At 39.9% G+C, this 20,462-nt stretch overlaps 1 protein-coding gene across 1 annotated transcript in view; it reads right to left on the reverse strand.

Moving 5' to 3' along the window:
• Sytalpha (Synaptotagmin alpha) overlaps positions 1–20,462 on the reverse strand; it is a 79,118-nt gene that overhangs the window by 46,241 nt on the left and 12,415 nt on the right. The window lies entirely within an intron of this gene.

Raw genomic sequence — 20,462 nt, forward strand, 5'->3', positions numbered from 1 at the left:
TGCCTCGTTGTTTATTTTCCTACCGTTCATGCCACCACCTTAACGTTACTTTCCTGCGACTGCCTTGATCCGTCTGTTTCTTTTTTTTCCCATAACCGTCTCCTTTCCAGTCCATGGGGATTGTTCCGCTGATCACTTGTATGGCTGGTCCTGATGCAGTGCAATAAGCGGAGGCCACTCTCAGAACTTATGCTCATTGTACAGCTGTTAGAAGCTAGTTTCGTGGGTGGGGAGGAGAAGTGCTTTTACTATTTCTGCTCTGCTTGGCGTCAGACAGGCATGCAGGAAATCCATGCCAATGCCCTGGATTCGAATACCACCACGTCGAAGGAAATCATTGTGCTTTCAAATAGTATAAGTAGATTTTTAATGAAAATAAATTCTTGTGGAAAAATTACGTATTAAATGCAGCAAAAAATATGATTGATTTTCGTACATTTACGTAAGACTATTTCGAAAACAAGAACTAAAACAAAAATCTTTAAACTTAATACTTGATAAGTATTTCAGAACTTTATGATAATGCCTTAAATAGCGGGATAATTCTGATAGGTGGCGCCATGGGCGACTTATTTAGAAATGTCATACCAAACCGGGCAAGTTTGCGATCAAGTTTTAAGAACCTTCTTGTTGAGCTACAAAATTGATACATTACATATAGCAATGAGGATCAAGCCAATGCAAAGAAATAGAAAAATTCGTACAAGATTTGAAAATTTTCGATTGATTTTTATGTAACTTACTGGAAAACTAGAGACTGCCAAACATTTTTCAGAGGCCCAATGGACAATACCTTTCACCAAAAGTTCCACTCGGAGGTACACGGATTACGGTTTTACATATTTGTTTTGTTATGTTGATTTTCTGACAGGGTAGATAATTGATGTATATTAGAAGGATTTCCCGTCATCCCTTGTCAAATTTTGTTCGGAAACAAAGCGGTTTTTCAGAAGAAGAACAAAATCAGCACTGACGTTGGCGCAACGCCGGAACCGGCTTGTCTCCAAACTAAATTTTACAATGGATGACGGAAAATCGTTCCAATATACATTGTACTTATAATATGTAGACACGGTCACTGTTAAAAGCTCTGAGAACACTGCACGATTACAAATCTGAGCGTAATTTTTAAACAATTCATCGGCTTAAGTAACTTTTGAAGTGTTTTGTACTAAATTGGAAAACTCTTACTGCTGGTAAAACATTAATAGTAATAAATTTTCGTTACCTCGTTTTCAGGTTAAGTAAAAACGCGTGCATAAGTTTCTGTATCCAGAATCCAAGAGAGTTAATTTTATTACATATATAAAAGTTTCGTATATGTTACAGGGTTGCAGAATAATAAAGTAAATTGGTAGTATAATGAACAGAGCTGCATCAGAAGGAAAAATGTTAAAAAATAATTAAAATATTGTACATTCTCCCACACGAAAACGAAAGTTTTTTTTTATTTAAGATGTCAACCGAAAGCAAGCTGTTTATGTTAGCAAAACATTACTAGTAGTTTCATTGTTATCTTTGATAGGTAGCAAACAGACTTTGGAAATTGGCCTCTTCATCACTTTTCCATTGCAGTATAGCGTCACGTCCCTTACAAGACCATCTGCACCCGGATGCACCTCGTGCACTCTTGCAAAAGGCCAATGGCCTGGAGAACTTCGTTCATGGAATAGAAAAACTATATCGTTGACTCGAAGATTTCGATGAGGTTCCATCCACTTAGATCGAGTTTGCAGGGTATGCAAATATTCATTAGACCACCGATGCCAGAAGTGTTGTTTTAGGCGCTCAACTAGTTTCCAGCGTGTAAGTCTCTCAATATTGGAGTCGAGTATACCTGCCTCCGAAATGCAGGTTTTGGGTTCCCCAACTAGAAAGTGTGCGGGCGTGAGCGCTCGTTGATCAGCGGGATGTGCTGGTAATGGACATAGCGGACGTGAGTTCAAGCAACTCTCAATTTGTGCAAGAAGAGTACTAAGCTCTTCGAATGTAAGTATTCTATCTCGCATTATTCGTCTTAAATGATGTTTAGTCGACTTGACTGCCGCTTCCCATAAGCACCCAAAATTCGGCGAAGCTGGCGGAATGAAATGCCAGGTCGTACCTTCATTTGCCAAAGTAGCCGCCAAATGTTCAGGTACCGATGCCCTTTGACGCTCAAAATTAATGTTTAGTTCTTTGTTTGCTCCTACGAAGGTAGTACCGCAATCAGAGTACAAGTCGGAGCATCGACCTCTCCTTTATATAAATCGCCGGAATGCAGCTATAAAGGCGTCCGTGTTTAAACTCGAAACTAATTCAAGGTGTATGGCTTTCGTGCACATACAGATGAATAAACATATATAGCCTTTCGTTGTTAGTGCTTTCCTCAGTGTTGACAACTTTATAGTTATTGGGCCAGCGTAGTCGAGCCCACTGTGCTGAAACGGTTTAGAAGGTCGAAGACGAACTGCTGGTAAATTACCCATTTGCTGTTGCTGCGCCTTCGCTTTGTATTTAAAACAGATTACACATTTACGAAGCAATCTTTTCGCCAATATGCGGGCTGAAGAAATCCAATAATGTTGTGGTACAAACGATAGCATCTGCTGAACGCCACCGTGTAGTGTTTGGTGATGAGCGTCTGTGAATATAAGAAACTATAAAGGTGATTCTTTTGACAATAAAAGTGGATGTTTCACATCAAATGTAGCTTTTGCCTTCGAAATTCTTCCTCCTACTCGTAGCAACTGTTGGTTATCCAGAATAGGAACTAACTGAAGAATTTTACTGCCTTTGTTAATAACTTCTTTATTTTTCAGCGAATTTATTTCTTGAGCAAAGTCAACACCTTGCACTTGCTTTATTGTTGCAATGAGCGCATTCCTAATCTCATGTGACTTTAAAAAACCTGTTTCGAGTAAATAATTTTACTTGTTTTGTTGCTGCAGTTTTGCTCTTAAGCTATAATAAAATCGTAGAATATAAGCGACGACTCGCGTAAGCCGAGTGAGCGAAGAGAATTGATATAGAAAATCTGGGTATTTGTTTGCATCTTCTGCCAATGTAGTTAAGTGAGTAGCGATATATGACTTTCGTTCTTCCAAACACGTTTTGAGTGCAATGTTCTGAGTCGGCCAGTTCGATATGGACTCAGTAATATTTGTCGGACCGAACCACCACAATGAATGAGACTTAAGCTCTCTTGAAGTCAATCCACGCGTTAAGCAATCTGCCGGGTTATCACTAGTTGGCACATGCCTCCATTGACTTACATTAGATTGGCGTTGTATTTCCGCTACTCGATTGGCGACGAATACGGCCCAGCGTGCGGAAAGGCATCGTATCCAGCTCAAGACAACAGTGCTGTCAGTCTAGTAGAAAATAAGGGAATCTTTGTGGAAATAGGTTTTCACTCTCGCCATTAGTTTCACCAGTAAAGCCGCCGCACATAACTCTAACCTAGGGATGGGCACAGTCTTGAGAGGTGCTACCTTTGTTTTCGCTTGTATGAGTGATGTTACAATAGATGAGTTGTTGTAAACGACGGCATATATAACCGCAACATATGCAGCCTGTGAAGCGTCGCTGAAACCATGCAACTCAATTTTGTCAAACTTTTCACATCCAAACCATCGTGAAATCTTTATACCTTCGAGTTCATGAAGAGAATCTCTGTACAGTAGCCATTCAGCATTTAATTTAGTTGGAAGGGGGTCGTTCCAGTCTAATCCTTCAATCCACAAATTCTTAAACATGATCTTGGCGATAATAGTTGTAGGCGCCAGCCAACCAAGGGGATCGAACAATTTAGATGCATCAGACAGCATACTGCTTTTTGTTATAGAAGTGGAAAAACTAAAGTTGATTTTAAATGAGAATTCATCTTCTTTAGGACTCCAAAATAGACCCAATGGCTTTACAAAATTCTCGGATTTAAGTTCAATTCGATCAGTGTTCTCTTTATTCTCAGAGGGAATTGTTTGTAGCAGCACATCAGAATTCGAGTGCCACTTTCTGAGATTAAACCCACCACTATTTGAGAGCTTACTAGTTGTTTTTGTAGCTCCATTGCTTCTATCTCCGTGTCTGCGCCTGAGATGATATCATCAACGTAAGTGTCGTTTAAGTACACTTTACTCGCGAGAGGATATTTTGTTTGTTCGTCTATGGCCAATTGACGCAAAGTACGGATCGCCAAATATGGAGCCGATGTCGTTCCGTAAGTAACAGTGCAAAGTCTATATATCTTAATTCTCTGTTTAGAATTCTTTCTCCAGAGAATGCATTGATAATCTTGATGCTATTTACAGACATTGATTTGCCTAAACATTTTCTCAAAATCAGCTGTAAAAGCTATTTTGTGTGATCTCCATCGAGAAATAATACTTGGCAAATCGTTTTGTAATGCCGGACCTGCGGCCAATTCCTCGTTTAGAGAGGTTTGTGGAGAACAACGATTCCCCCCATCGAATACAACACGTAATTTGGTTGTAGTGCTGTGCTGGCTAATGACTCCATGATGACAAAAAAGTATGAATTATCTGGCAAATTTTCAGGGTAGCAGCCAATTTCCTGCATGTGACCTAAATCTTCATATTCTGCCATAAAATTTGTATAAAGCTTTGCGAATTCAGGTTGCTTTTCGAACCGCACTTCTAGCTGTCTTAGTCGCTTAACAACGTTGTAGTCAGTACCACTAAAGGTTGGCAACTTTCCGTGTGCGATTAAGCTTTTAAAGGGTAAACAAACAGTGTATCTTCCGGCTTCATCTCTTTTGTGAGATTGCAGAAAGTGATTTTCGCAAGCTATTTCATCTGCGGAGAAAAGTCGTTCCTCGCGCAAATCCTCCTGCTCCCAGAATAAACGCAGCTGATCATCGAGTGTACATAAATTTGCTTGCAAATGGTGTTGGGAAGAACATGCAGCAGTTGGGCCGGAAATCATCCAACCAAAGTGTGTTTCTTGCAGGAAAATACTGCGTTCATATTTTTTCATACCAAAGAGTAATATATCGCCATAGACATCTCCACCTAAAACTAAGTCGATCTTGACAGGTAATGCAAATGTAGGGTCGGCAAGAAAGATGTCAGATAAATTTGGCATACCCCGCCATGTATGAGGTGATGGCTTGTAAGAAGTTAGTTTTGGTAAAATAAACGTAGTACACTCCATTTTAAAATCTTTCTCGTAATTAGAGCGCAAGCTTAAGGATATGGACTTTCTGACTATAAAATCTTTAGCCCCACCAATTCCCGCTACCACAACGTCGGTGTGTCGTTTTGGCAAGTTGAGAAGTTGAGCGGCATCCTCAGTAATGAAGGAGGCTTGAGCGCCTTGATCAACTAGAGCTTTCAATTGATATCGTCGCTCAGGTAATTCCACAATCACCTGCACAGTAGCGAGAAGGATTTGTCCGTTGTTTGTTGCAGAGTGTATTTCAGCACAAGTATTTTGGGTATTAATTGCAAGATTTACAGAGAGTTTTTCTTCATTAGTTTTGTTGTTGTGAATAGCGTATGCATTGTGTAGAACCGTATGATGAGGTTGTTTGCACGCCTGGCAACGTGAATTAATTTTGCACTCACCATAGGTATGACCCTTACCTAAACAATTTAGACATAGTTTATGTTGTAGAACAAAGTTTTGTTTTTCAGCAGCAGGTAGTGCAGAAAACTTAAAGCATTTATATAGAAGATGATGCTTTAGACAACAGGGACAGACAGAACTGGAAGGTGTGGAATTAGCGGCAGTAGCGGCATGTACAGGTTTGCGAAAAGCTTGTTGCTGTTTTTGTTTGTCGCTATAGCAGCGGTGTACAACCTTTTTTGAGGTGTCCTCTTCTTCGATAAATTCAAGGGAACGGAAGGTAGTTTCGAGAAACTTGAGCAAAGTTTGTACTGAAGGAATGTCACTGGAACCGCCTAGAGATTTTTCCCATTCCTTTCTGGTTTGCTTGTCAAGCTTTTGGGTAAGTAAAAATATTAGAATCGGATCCCAATTAAGAGTGCATATGTCTAAAATTTTCAAAAGTGCGAGGCTATTTCGAGTGAGATCGAGCAATAATTTTACGCTTTGCAAGCCCCCGTCAGTAGTTTGGCTATTGATAAGCCTTTTAAGAATTTGATCCACTAATTTCCTTTTATTGTGAAACCTACTTACCAGGGCTGCCCAGGCAGGTTCATAGCTAGCATCTGTTGCTGGATATTCATTCAGCATTTCCTTAGGTGTACCGGTGCAAGATCCCTTTATGTAAAAATACTTTTGTACCGGGGTTAATGCGTCGTTATTATGTACCAGAGATATAAACAGATCGCGAAAAGGTATCCACTCCAAGTGGTCTCCAGAAAAAGTTGGTAATTCTATTTTAGGCATACGTGCTGATGCTGTGGTAGTGTCATTTCTTGTAGTGGCAGTGGCGAATGTACTGGCATGGACCCCTGGCGATGTCCATGGTGCGAGTTCATTTTGTCGATCAAGCAAGCTGGACTTGAAAGTTATGTATAAATCGTAGCAGGTATAGAAAACATCCTCCTCCAGATAGGGAATGTCGTCCTCTTGAAGCGAGGCGTTGCGTATATGTGCGTAAATTTGTTCGTGACCGCGCTTAAAGTCCTGGAATACATTGTCAATCTCTGTGAGCAGGCTCTGAACGTAGCCTCTCGTTATTTCAGACGACTGCTTTGTCTCGAACGTAGTCTTGATTCGAATTAGATGGGCTTGAGTTCTGCGCTGGTCTTCAATAGCGCCACTTAGAGAATCCACCATTTCTTTTATGTTTTCAATTGAAATTTGCAGAAAGGAAATTCTTCAACAAGCTAACCGTAGAAATAGCTTGTAATTGCTTGTATTTGCTTTCCTTCCCGGGTTTCGGCACCAATTTAATGTTGGTAAAACATTAATAGTAATAAATTTTCGTTACCTCGTTTTCAGGTTAAGTAAAAACGCGTGCGTAAGTTTCTGTATCCAGAATCCAAGAGAGTTAATTTTATTACATATATAAAAGTTTCGTATATGTTACAGGGTTGCAGAATAATAAAGTAAATTGGTAGTATAATGAACAGAGCTGCATCAGAAGGAAAAATGTTAAAAAATAATTAAAATATTGTTCACTTACAAAGCTACTTTGTTTTATAATTTTATTCAATTTCAGCTTAAAACTTATTTGAACAATAAGTATAATAAAATAAAAAAATTGTAAGCACTTCCTTCACATAAATGGACAAAATCAGCGAAAAATGTCTCCTTTTATAAGGACATATTCTTGCTAAACTATGATTTTTAAATTTTGATATAGAAACTGCAAAAAAATTTATGAGAAGTAAAAATATAGAAGTGGAGCGCACATTACTTGGATTGGAAAGTTGGTAGGAAAGGAGATATTACTAGTCAATCAATTGGGCTCCACCTTTATATTTTTACTTCTCATAAATATTTTTGCAATTTCTATGTCAAAATTTAAAAATCAAAGTTTAGCAAGAATATGTCTTTATATAAGGGGATATTTTTCGCTGACTTTTGTCTTTTGTCCATTTATATAATGGAAGTGCTTAAAATTTTTATACTCAGCTGAGCAGAGCTCACATTGTATATTAATTTTGTTCGCATGACGGTAACCTGTAATGGCATAAACTAATCGAGATAGATATACACTTCTAAATATCAAAATGATCTGGACGAAAAAATAAATTCATTTAGCCATGTCCGTCCGTCCGTCCGTCCGTAAACACGATAACTTAGTAAATTTTGAGGTATCTTGATGAAATTTGGCATGTTCCTACGGACTATAACCGCGCCCACTTTTTCGATATCGAAAATTTCGAGAAAGAGAAAAACTGCAATAATTCATTACCAAGGACGGATAAAGCGATAAAACTTGGTAGGTGGGTTGACCTTATGACGCAGAATAGAAAATTGGTATAATTTTGGGCAATGGGTGCGCCCACTTTTAAAAGAAGGTAATTTAAAATTTTGCAAACTGTAATTTGGCAGTCATTAAAGATATCCTGATGAAATTTGGCAGGAACGTTACTCCTATTACTATATGTATGCTAAATAAAAATTAGCAAATCCGGATGACAAACACACCCGCCTTAAAAAAAAATGTGTAAATCAAATTTTAACAAAAAATTTAATATCTTTACATTATATAAGTAAATTATGTCACCATTCAACTCCAGTAATGATGGTTCAACAAAATACAAATATAAAAGAAAATTCTAAAATAGGCGTGGCTTCACTCGTTTTTATTTAATTTTTCTATAATACTTTTAATGCCATAATTCGAACAAAAATTTCCCAATCCTTGTGAAATTTGGTAAGGGCATAGCTTCTATGACAATAACAGTGTTCTGTGAAAATCTGCGAAATCGGTTTGAAGCCATCCCCAGTTTTTACACACAGTCGACCTTCTGTCCTTCCGCTCCGCCGTTAACACGATAACTTCAGCAAATACCGATATATCTTTACTAAACTTTGTTCACGTACTTATATGAACTCAATTTATATTGGTATTGAAAATGGGCGAAATCCGACTATGATCACGCCCAATTTTTCAATATCGAAGTTTTCGAAAAATTAAAAAAAGCCATAAATCTATACCAAATACAAAAAAAGGGATGAAACATGGTATATAACTTTAGAAAAAACTTTGTAAAATGGGTGTGACACCTAACATATTAAGTAGAAGAAAATGAAAAATTTCTGCAGGGCGAAATCAAAAGCCCTTGGAATCATGGCAGGAATACTGTTACATATATAAATAAATATATAAATAAATTAGCGGTACCCGACAGATCATCTTCTGGGTTACCCTGATCCACACTTTAGTCGATATCTCGAAAACGCCTTCACATATAAAACTAAAGGCCACTCCCTTTTAAAACCCTCATTAATACTTTTAATTTGATACCCATATCGTACAAACACATTCTAGAGTCACCCCTGGTCCACTTTTATGGTGATATCTGTAAAAGGCGTCCACCTATAGAACTAAGGCCCACTCCCTTTTAAAGCACTCTTTAATACCTTTCATTTGATATCCATGTCATACAAACACATTCCAGGGTTACCCTAGGTTCATTTTCCTTCATGGTGATTTTCTCTTATTTTGTCTCCAAAGCTCTCAGCTGAGTATGTAATGTTCGGTTACACCCGAAATTACCCTTCCTTATTTGTTTTATTTTATTTTTATTTTCTCCTTTTGTTCATTTGTCACGGTGTTTTAACTTGTCTCTGAGATTTCATGTTTGTAGCTCAATGAGAAGTTACTTTAAAATCGATCCCAAAACACCAAATTTTTTTTCTTCTTGCCTTAAGTTTTCTTGGCGTCTTATCCTATCTGTGAAGTTTTACAGTTGGAGCTCTATGAGAACTTTTTGTATCGTGTAATCGGCTGTGATCGACCTCTGAATTATGTTTGAAATTTCAAGTCTCTATTTCAACGAGAAGTTACTTAAATGCTGGTTTGAAAATTTTCAAATTCTTATCTAACGGATTTTTTTCCTTTTGTTGCATTTTCACGTTGTTCTAATCTATGTGTACAGTTTCACGTTTGTACCTCAATGAGAAGTAACTTAAAAATCGATTAAAAGATTTGTATGAAAAGCGGAAAAACATTCAACCGACCTAATATAAAGGAAGTAAAATCTTCAAACTGCTTTAAAGCAAAACTAAAAAAGTTTTAAAAATCTAAAAATAGAAACTTCATACACGTTTAAAGCAATTTCGTAAGACATCACAATGTTCAAGGTGTCAGTTGAAGCACTGCGAGAGGACTGAATTATAACTAGTACCGTTCAATCTATAGTTCTGAGCTAGTTCGGAACTAGTTCGTGACTTGTTACGCAGTTCGGACAGATTATTTATTTATTTTTAAGTAGTAAAAACGCTGCTAATTTAGACCAAGTTGTGCGATATGTGAACAAAACATATATAAATGGAAGAGTTCAAAGCATAATGACCATGAAAGCAACGATGTACTTGTGAAATTTTGTTTCTTTAAAAAATCATAAAAACCTTGGCCTTAAACAATTTTTATTGCCCTACATTTAATCATTACATTTTGTTACTTTTCAAAATTAGTATTTCTTCAGTCTTATTTTAATCAATTCATTGATAAGTTTGAACGTAACACGTGACCTTAGAAATTCGTTATTTGTTGCTTACATGTTGTTTTGTATAATTAAAAAATGTATGTACTACGTAGTAGCAAATCGTGCCAACATACATGTTTCATAATAGCACAACAATAACTTATGGCGTTTTCTTTTCTGAAAATAATGTCGCCCCGTTGTTTTTCTCAGCTCTCTCGTGAGTTTGTCTATTCCTTTAACAAAATATTTTTCCAATAGATAAGAAAAGAAGTCTCATTGCTTACAAATATAATTTAAGAGTGCAATATGAGGGTAACATATTTTCCAGAAAAGAAATTATCATTAGTTTTTATTAATGCGATTTAGAATGAATTTGAATGTTATAACATTTAAAAGATAATATTACAATAATATATGTATTTATAATAAAGTTACATTTTTGAAAATGATCATACGAGGCCTTTAAGAAAGGGTCCTTTGTACATACGATTAGCATTTCCAAAAGTCCAGTATTTACCGTCACATTTTGTATTCGGTATAAGAAATTATATAAGGCAATACCTGAGGCCAATTGCAAAGCGAACACCGGGACATTAATTTGATTAGGGGACCTCCAAAATTCTTTAAACATTTAAAATAAATTTTAATTTTTCTTTATTTTTTTATACCTTTCATGAACATAAATGGTATACTAACTTTGGTCCGATGTTTGTAACGTTGAAAACCATTAAGTATAACGAATTGATCAGGGCGACGAACTGAGTTGATATATCCATGTCCGTCTGTCCGTACGTCCGTCCGTCTGTCTGTTTGAACGCAAACTAGTCCCTCAAATTTTAAGATATCGCAATGAAATTTGGCACAAGGATGTATTTTTGTATTATATTAGACATTTTTCGGATCCAGTAGGATCGGACCACTATAACATATATCTCCCATACAACCGATGGTTCAAATAAGATGATTTTGGTCATTACTTCCGCAGTTTAGAAAGTATAAACGTGAAACTCCGTGATATATATTCTAATATATCATAGAAGATTTTTTGAAAAAATCACTTTGATCGGAGCTATATATAGTATATATCCCATACAACCGATCGTTCAGATAGAAAGATTTTTGGCAATTTCTCCCTTAATTTCCAATATAAAAACGTTTAACTTGGTGATTTATTCTAATATATCATAGAAGATTTCATGAAAAAATCATTTCGATCGGAGCTATATATAATATATATCCCATACAACCGATCGTTCAGATAGGAAGATTTTTGGCCCTTTCTCCCTTAATTTCCAATATAAAAACGTTTAAGTTGGTGATTTATTCTAATATATCATAGAAGATTTTCTGTAGAAATCATTTCGATCGGAGCTATATATAATATATATCCCATACAACCGATCGTTCAGATAAGGGGGTTTTTTGCCATTTTTTATTTTATATTTATCTTAAAAATCGTTTAGGTATGTAGATCTGTTCACTATATATTTCTTATCTTATACATCCGATTATTTGGAGATTACGAACAGGATAAGATTATTGTTCAGCTCCATTCATGAAAGGTATGAAGTCTTCGGTACAGCCGAAAACAGTCCCGTCTTATTGGTTTTTCAATAATTTTGTATATGCAGGGCAGTTAAAAGTTTGTATATTGAAGTACAAATCACTATGTATATACAAAAATAAATAAACACTGAAACTTTTTAAATTGACAAAAAAAAAAAAAACAAAATGTATTTTAAAAGTTTAAAGAGTTTTGATGGCCCCTTCATGAATGATTTTTGAATTAAAGTTTTTCTCAGTGCTACAATATTTTTGAAAAATGTTCTTTTGGTAATTTGTAAGTCTAAATTTTAATGTCATACCGAAGTGCCTTGGCTTCGTATGCAAGTGCTTTTTCTTTGCACTTTCATATAAAATTCTTGCACTTTCATATGAATCGAAACTATTTGTGAGGGCTATGAAAAATTTTTTTATATTCAAAATGTGAATTTGTGTCTATGCATATTCTTCAGGGCAAAACAAAAACAAAAGTACTATAAGTGTATAGTGGTTGAGCAGCTCTATGTATATGTATTGTGATTTTCACTTCAATATACAAATTTTTGAACAGTCCTGTATTTAAATCTACGCAAAACACCGCTTGCAATAAAAATTATTGAAAATATTATTTAATTTCGGTATGCATATGTATGTCATATAATTAATCATTTTACTGCAGATAACGTACAAGACTATGACGTAATAATTGCCGAAAGTTAAAGCTCTGCTTGCGATGTTATAAGACCCCACACACAGCTGTTGTCATCAACAAATTTAATTCCAATACTGATTCGCGAAATTGCTATAATCTCGTCGAGCCATAACTGCTAAAAAGGCTTAATATCTACATTGCTTCCGAAGTTCCATTTTTGATAGAGGTCGATTGTTTTAAACTTGAAAGACGTGTGATAAATCGTAGAGAAGTTATGTCTAAAGCAATTAGGCCTTTGGAAGCGACATGTTTAATAATTTTATGTATTTTCACCGTAATAAAAATGCATATTCTGATAAACTTTCTTTTTTTCGTTTATGTCGTTTTGGCGGTTATAGTTATTTTTATTGACAAAAATATTACTTTTAATGTCGCATCCGGCAACAGATGTTATCCTCAGTTGGCGTCACATTAAAACAAACACCAAATATCGCTGTACAAAATGAAATGCTGTTGTGGTCATCCCCATTGATAGTGAAAAAAGCCATATCACATCAATTTAATGTCAACAAAAACTTTAATTTTTGATAGAAATAACCGAGCATTGAAAACAAAGTCAATACGAAAGGAACGTGAATGGAACGGAACGGAAAATTAATTTGAATTAAAAAAAAGTAAATCTGAACAATCGGTTGAGAAGGTATATATGTATTATACACAGGCCAGATAAAGGTGAAATTTTGAAAATTCTCAAGTGAGCGTAAATTTCTCTTTACAATTAGCTGATGTATTTTCATAATAATGACAATTGTTCGCTGTTGAAATGACCAATGAAATCAGTTCTTTTAAGAGGAAAGGCAGTTAGATTAATTGAGAATCTGTAATTTTTACAGAATATTGAGACCAAGAGTTTTTCTTCTGTTGATATGGCCTTGACAAAAAACTCCATTGTTGAATCATGAACAAAAAACCTGATTTGTTGAATTTAATAGCTACATTTCTTTCGATGTAGGGCATTTCAAAAAAATTTTATTAGATGGTTTTATAAAAGCAAAGAAAGTATCTTGAATGCACACATAAGATTGAAGGCTCGAGAATAAACACGCCAATATTCAAAAACGCGAAAAACTGACTGCCCCTGCCATACGTGAAAATGAAACTTTTATTTTTCACAACGTCTTCTGTTGTTCTTGTTGTATTAACGATAAAGACCCTCAACGAAAGTTTATAGTAATGTTATCGATGTTGATGGTCCTTTAATTTAATTCCAATACTGATTCGCGAAATTGCTATAATCTCGTCGAGCCATAACTGCTAAAAAGGCTTAATATCTACATTGCTTCCGAAGTTCCATTTTTGATAGAGGTCGATTGTTTTAAACTTGAAAGACGTGTGATAAATCGTAGAGAAGTTATGTCTAAAGCAATTAGGCCTTTGGAAGCGACATGTTTAATAATTTTATGTATTTTCACCGTAATAAAAATGCATATTCTGATAAACTTTCTTTTTTTCGTTTATGTCGTTTTGGCGGTTATAGTTATTTTTATTGACAAAAATATTACTTTTAATGTCGCATCCGGCAACAGATGTTATCCTCAGTTGGCGTCACATTAAAACAAACACCAAATATCGCTGTACAAAATGAGTAATGCTGTTGTGGTCATCCCCATTGATAGTGAAAAAAGCCATATCACATCAATTTAATGTCAACAAAAACTTTAATTTTTGATAGAAATAACCGAGCATTGAAAACAAAGTCAATACGAAAGGAACGTGAATGGAACGGAACGGAAAATTAATTTGAATTAAAAAAAAGTAAATCTGAACAATCGGTTGAGAAGGTATATATGTATTATACACAGGCCAGATAAAGGTGAAATTTTGAAAATTCTCAAGTGAGCGTAAATTTCTCTTTACAATTAGCTGATGTATTTTCATAATAATGACAATTGTTCGCTATTGAAATGACCAATGAAATCAGTTCTTTTAAGAGGAAAGGCAGTTAGATTAATTGAGAATCTGTAATTTTTACAGAATATTGAGACCAAGAGTTTTTCTTCTGTTGATATGGCCTTGACAAAAAACTCCATTGTTGAATCATGAACAAAAAACCTGATTTGTTGAATTTAATAGCTACATTTCTTTCGATGTAGGGCATTTCAAAAAAATTTTATTAGATGGTTTTATAAAAGCAAAGAAAGTATCTTGAATGCACACATAAGATTGAAGGCTCGAGAATAAACACGCCAATATTCAAAAACGCGAAAAACTGACTGCCCCTGCCATACGTGAAAATGAAACTTTTATTTTTCACAACGTCTTCTGTTGTTCTTGTTGTATTAACGATAAAGACCCTCAACGAAAGTTTTTAGTAATGTTATCGATGTTGATGGTCCTTTGCAGGATATAGATCCAGTACGTTCCGGTAACAAGCACCATTAAGGTACCAGCCCGACCATCTCGGGAAGGAGATGCGACCTGAAAATGCGACCCCCGTTTTTTGTCAAAACCCAACGGCAACACTGTTCACCTAAGTCTGTCAATCTGGAACAAACAAATTTTGATGGCATAGCTGACGAGACAAGAGGTACTGAATCGGGCGATGACACCCCGCCGATGAAATAAAAAAGTCCTGGGTATCGCGAAGAGATATTACTTTAGTGAGACCGAAGTCATTGATTTCGCAATCATTGGTATATATGGGGTATTCCATCCCATTTCGACCAATTTTGAACCCGACCCCTTTAGAATTGGCTGAAAGTTTTTCTTCTCTTTCTAGCTTACGAAAGACGTTTTTCAGAAGTTTTACAAATTTTTTCATCCAACTCAAAAAAAGTTATAAATTTAAAAAAAAACTCCGTTTTTGTTTTAAAAATGCTATAACTTTTTCAAAAATTGACCGTTTGGTTAATAAAATTAAATAAAAAGAAAAGTAAAAAGAAATTGACTGTAAATAAATATAACAATATAAGTTCATTGTAACCTTTAACGATAATTAGGCTGCTTTGTCTGCGACAAAAAAATTCCGTATTGTGCATAATTATATATTTTTAACATTAAAACTTGGGGGTTAAGATACTTGGCTTGGATATCATAGGTGGTTCCAGGCTCTGGATCAGGGACTGGTATCAGTCTTAGACCGGCCATAGTGACGAATTGTCACACGTGATTGGTTGTCACGTCCTGCACGAGGTGCCCCTGCTTCTACTGATAATGGCGGATCTAGAGAGGACAACTCGATAAAACCCGCACCCCTGAGTCATTGTGCCGAGCTCAGGGGAGGGAGGACCCTGTTAAGGGTCAAGATCGGTACTCAACGGTGACGAACCGGATTGTTAGGGACTTGATTTTGACTATGGATAGGAATTGATGACTTTGGGCTGGTAGGTGCAGTATTCTGCCACCTTAGTAGGTCGGGGTGAAACCCTATCGAAATGGCTGGTAGGCTAATGCTGCACCTGCCCACGTCCCGTTAAAACCGTGGCGGGCCTCAGGGTACGTTCCGGCTCCGTCGCCGTTAAGTTGGTGGTGTAGGTGCGGTTGAAGATTTTCCCGCTTTGCGTCCGGTCTGGCTCTGAACGCATTACTCATAAGGTAATGCGTCAACCCTCGCGTGGCCTCCCTGCGCAGCATAGATAACCACGGGACCGTTGAAGGGCGACTACACAATCGGCTCCGGATAGCGGGCTTGAGGGGGGACTTCTTAGAATGGACACGAAGACGAATAAAAAGGAGGGTAGGAGTGACGGCGAAAGTCGTCATGGTGCGAAGGACGCGACAGGTGCGGAGAGTGCTCCGAAGCAGGTCGCCGCCAGCCGGGAAAGCTCCCGGCGGGTCAAAAGGGCTGATCAGACGGATCAGCGCAGGGGTTTGGTTTCAAACCCCGTAGGCACGGGTAGTTCGGGTAGTGGAGGGGTGTCGAAACCGACACCCAATGTAGGCCCATATGGGGCTGTGACAGGGAAAGGCAGAGGTCCGGCGAATGCGACGGACCAGCCCAGTACTAGTAAGGAAGCCCTGTCGCGAGGAGCTTTCCCAACGGGAGCCCTGGGGTCGAAGCCTGCCGGGAAAGGTAGGCGATCGACGCCGCGTAGGAAAGCTCTGGGTGATCGGCGCCTAGCTGAGAAGATCTTGGAGCGCTACGGCGGAAGGGATGCAGCTCAGATGTCTGAGAAGCATTCCCGGACGCTGGAGTGGGCCAGGAGCGTCGTAGCTTGCGACGACCACACACCGGTGTCGAACGATGCGGGTGAGCAGCAGGGTTAGGGGGCTATGAAGCGGCAAAGGTCGGATGAGCGGAATGCCTCAACGACAAAAAGGGCCCGAGGAGGTGGGGACGCAATTTCGTTTAGCGAAATCGCTAAACGTGCAGGCTCCATCACCCTCGGGGTCCTGGATAGGAGTAGGGAGGATGGTGCCATCTCCCGAGAGGAGTGGCCGTGGGTCGCCAGCGCCATATCTGCGGCCTATATGACCGCTGTTATGGAGAGCCCAGGTACGCGGCCATGCTTCGAATACTCGGGGTGGTATCATGGTTTTAGACTGATTACTTGTGCTGACGAGCGGTCGGCCTGTATCTTTAAGAAAATAATTTCTTTGGTAGGGGAGGTCTGGAGGGGGGCCAGACTCGAGGCCGTGGAACGGAGGGATCTCCCCCTTCGACCGAGGGCTCGGGTGTGGTTGCCTGCCGGGCCATCTCAGCTGGAGAAAATACTCGAATTAATGCGTTACTGCAACCCGAACCTTCCGACGCATAACTGGAGGGTCCTCAGAGTAGAGGAGGCTGTTGGGCCACGTCGGCAAGTGCTGATTCTGCTAAACGCAGAGTCCACCGGTCCTCTCTCTGACACGAGGGGGGTTATCTCCTATGGCCTCGAGCGTGTGGTTCTCAAAATCTACCACGCCGAATCCAGGGGGGATGGTTCCTCTCCCACAGAGACTGTTCGGGAGGTGGAGGCGTCCGCAGGGGAGCCAGTACCCATGGTTGTGGATGCTGACTCCGCTAATTTGGACAGCGAAAGCACTGTTGACGTCCCGTCAATAGCGGGATCTGTCATCAGTGCTAGTCGTCTGGCTGATAGGGCCGAGGAGGAGCTCCTGGCCTCCGAGGGCGAATCATCGATGGCGGGATCCGTCATCAGTGTAAGTCGTCTGTTGGGGGAGGAGGAGGATCTCCTAGTCTCCGAGGGCGAAGCCGCCAAGGATGGGGTGCAAAAGAAGAAGAGTCGTGTTGATGGAAATCCGTCAAATCAATCTTCAGCATTCTAAGGCGGCTTCCGCAAACTTGTTGCTCTGTCTTGAGAAAGGCGGAGTGGATATTGTCCTTGTCCAGGAGCCGTGGCTGAGTAGTAACGGCGGAAAAATTTCTGGATTAAGGACGGGAAAATTCAACACCTTGGTGCATGGGGAGGCAGGTAGGCCTAGATCCTGTGTGCTTATTAAAAAGGAATTTAAAGCTTTTATTCTCTCTAATTTCAGCAATGCTGACATAACCACGGTCTGCCTCGAGCGAGGCAATAGCGAATTGTGGGTGGTCTCAGCGTATATGCCCCATGGGGACGTAACGGGACCACCGCCTGTGATACTGGGCGAAATCACCGCTGAAGCAAGGCGGAGAGGTGTTGGCGTAATCATAGGTGCCGATGCTAATGCACACCATAGCATATGGGGGAGCTCGGATACGAACACCAGAGGTGAGTCTTTATTTACTTTTATTGTAGATGAGGGACTTTGTATATGTAATAGGGGGAATGACCCGACTTTTATTACTGCGGTAAGGGAGGAGGTCCTGGACCTCACCATGTTTAGCAGAGAACTGGAAGATCGGATATCTGGATGGAGGGTTCTCAACGAGCACTCTTTCTCTGATCACCGATATATTCAGTTCTCGGTGAATGAAGAACGTCCCGGTAAAATATCTTTTAGGAACCCTAAAAGTACCAACTGGTACTTGTATTGTAGGAAGTTGGGAGAGCTATTGCCTGAGGCGCCTATCGTTGGTTCGGACCTGTCCGAATCTGAAATAGACGGTCTGGTGGAAAACTTCACCTTGGCAAGCAATAGCGCCTTTCAACAGTCCTGCCCACTAAAAATACAGGGGGAAGGGCAAGCCGCCCTGGTGGTCTGATTCCCTTGACGACCTAAGAGCGTCCAGTAGGCGGCTCTTTAATAGAGCCAGGAGGAGTAAACTACCCTCGAACTGGGAGCTCTATAAAGTGAGTCTGGGGATTTATAAATATGAAATAAGGTTAGCCAAGCGAGATTCATGGCGAAGCTTCTGAGAAAACGTAGAGGGCTGCAATGAATCCGCGAGGCTTAGAAAAATACTCTCTAGGAATCCCGCCCCTCGGGGGTATCTGAGAGATGATGGTGGTGACTGGTCGATGAGTAGCGAGGAGTCCCTGAGACTTTTACTGGACAATCATTTTCCCGATGTCCCAGTTGCGCAGGGATCTTCGCTTGCGTGGTTGGCGGTTGCTGGCCATGCAGAAATGCCTGCCATCCCACTACGGGAAAGTCAAATATCCTGGGCTATAAATTCGTTCAAGCCCTATAAGTCACCCGGTCTGGATGGCATCATTCCTGCGCAACTTCAAAGGTCTTTAGGGATTTCCTGCCGCTGGTTGGCCATCATCTACACTAACTGCCTCAGGCTTAACTATATCCCTAAGTCGTGGCACACGGTTAGGGTCATCTTCATTCCGAAGGCCGGCAGGGGCTCTCATGTGTCACCTAAGGATTTCAGGCCAATCAGTCTCTCGTCGTTTCTTCTTAAGACGCTTGAGCGGCTGATTGACCTGTACCTACGAGAAAGAATACCTGGGTGGTTACTGTCGGCTTCACAGCATGCGTACTGCAAAGGCAGATCGACGGAAACGGCTCTCCATTCGATTGTAAAGCAAATAGAGGGGTCTCTAGAACATAAAGAGTATGCTCTGGGTGCCTTTCTAGACATCGAGGGGGCTTTTAACAATGTTCTACCGGAGGCAATCGAAAGAGATCTGGTGGGTTTAGGAGTCGAAGCGGCTCTGGTTGAATTTATTAGCAAACTTCTATGCGGCAGAATTGTCGCAGCGGAGTGGGGAGGAGCCATAATAAGGAGGAAGGTGTGCAGGGGCACGCCACAGGGAGGTGTCCTATCTCCTCTGCTCTGGGTTGTGGTAGTCAACGAGCTTCTTGTGGAGCTGGAAGCCAATGGCTGTCGGGTGGTTGCCTATGCAGATGACCTCGCTATCCTAGTCAGGGGCAAATTTCTGGGCACCCTGCGCGATGTTCTGCAGGGATACCTGGATACTGTGGCTAGGTGGGCTGAATCATGTGGAGTGGCGGTCAACCCGGGAAAAACAGAATTGGTTCTTTTTACAAGGAGATATAAGATACCCGACTTCAGAACTCCTTCGATTGGAGGGGTACCGTTGGTACTTACTGACAGGGTTAAATATTTGGGAATTGTTCTGGACAAGAAGCTGTCCTGGAGGCCCAATGTGGAAGATAGGGCCAGGAAGGCCGCGGTTGCCTTGTACTGCTGCAGGGGGCTATCGGAAAGAGATGGGGGCTCTCGCCAGGAGTAGTACACTGGCTTTATTAGATGGTGGTCAAACCGATTCTGCTATATGGGGTGCTGGTCTGGTGGAAAGCACTGGACACGGCGAGCACCTCCAAAATGCTAGTGTCAGTGCAACGGACGGCGCTTATCGGCATCAGTGGCGCTATGAGAACAACACCTACCTTGGCACTGAATGTCATGCTGAATATACATCCAGTAGATATTGCGGGAAAGGCAGCCGCGGCCCGGTCGTTGGTCAGGCTTCGTGATATGGGTTATATGCTTTCTGATTTCGGACACTCTAGCCTTCTTACTAGTTTCGACTTTATCCCGGACAGGACGGACTATTGCATGCCGGTGGCCGCTCCCTATACAACCTTCACCCCAGTCATTCCCCCGAGGGAGGAGTGGAGAAAATGAATTATCTGGGGCATGGGACCGGTTAACTTGTTCACGGATGGGTCGAAGTTGGACGGAAAGGTTGGCGGGGGGGTCTTTTGTCAAGAGCTAAATGTAAGCCGCAAGTTTAAGTTGGCTGATCACTGCAGTGTATTCCAAGCGGAAGTTGCTGCGATTAAGGATGCGGTGGATGAAATGCTATCCAGCGCTACTACGGTTAGGGAATTTAACATCTACTCTGATAGCCAAG

Source organism: Eurosta solidaginis, chromosome 2 (assembly GCF_040869045.1).
Source record: "Eurosta solidaginis isolate ZX-2024a chromosome 2, ASM4086904v1, whole genome shotgun sequence".
Taxonomy (NCBI): domain Eukaryota; kingdom Metazoa; phylum Arthropoda; class Insecta; order Diptera; family Tephritidae; genus Eurosta; species Eurosta solidaginis.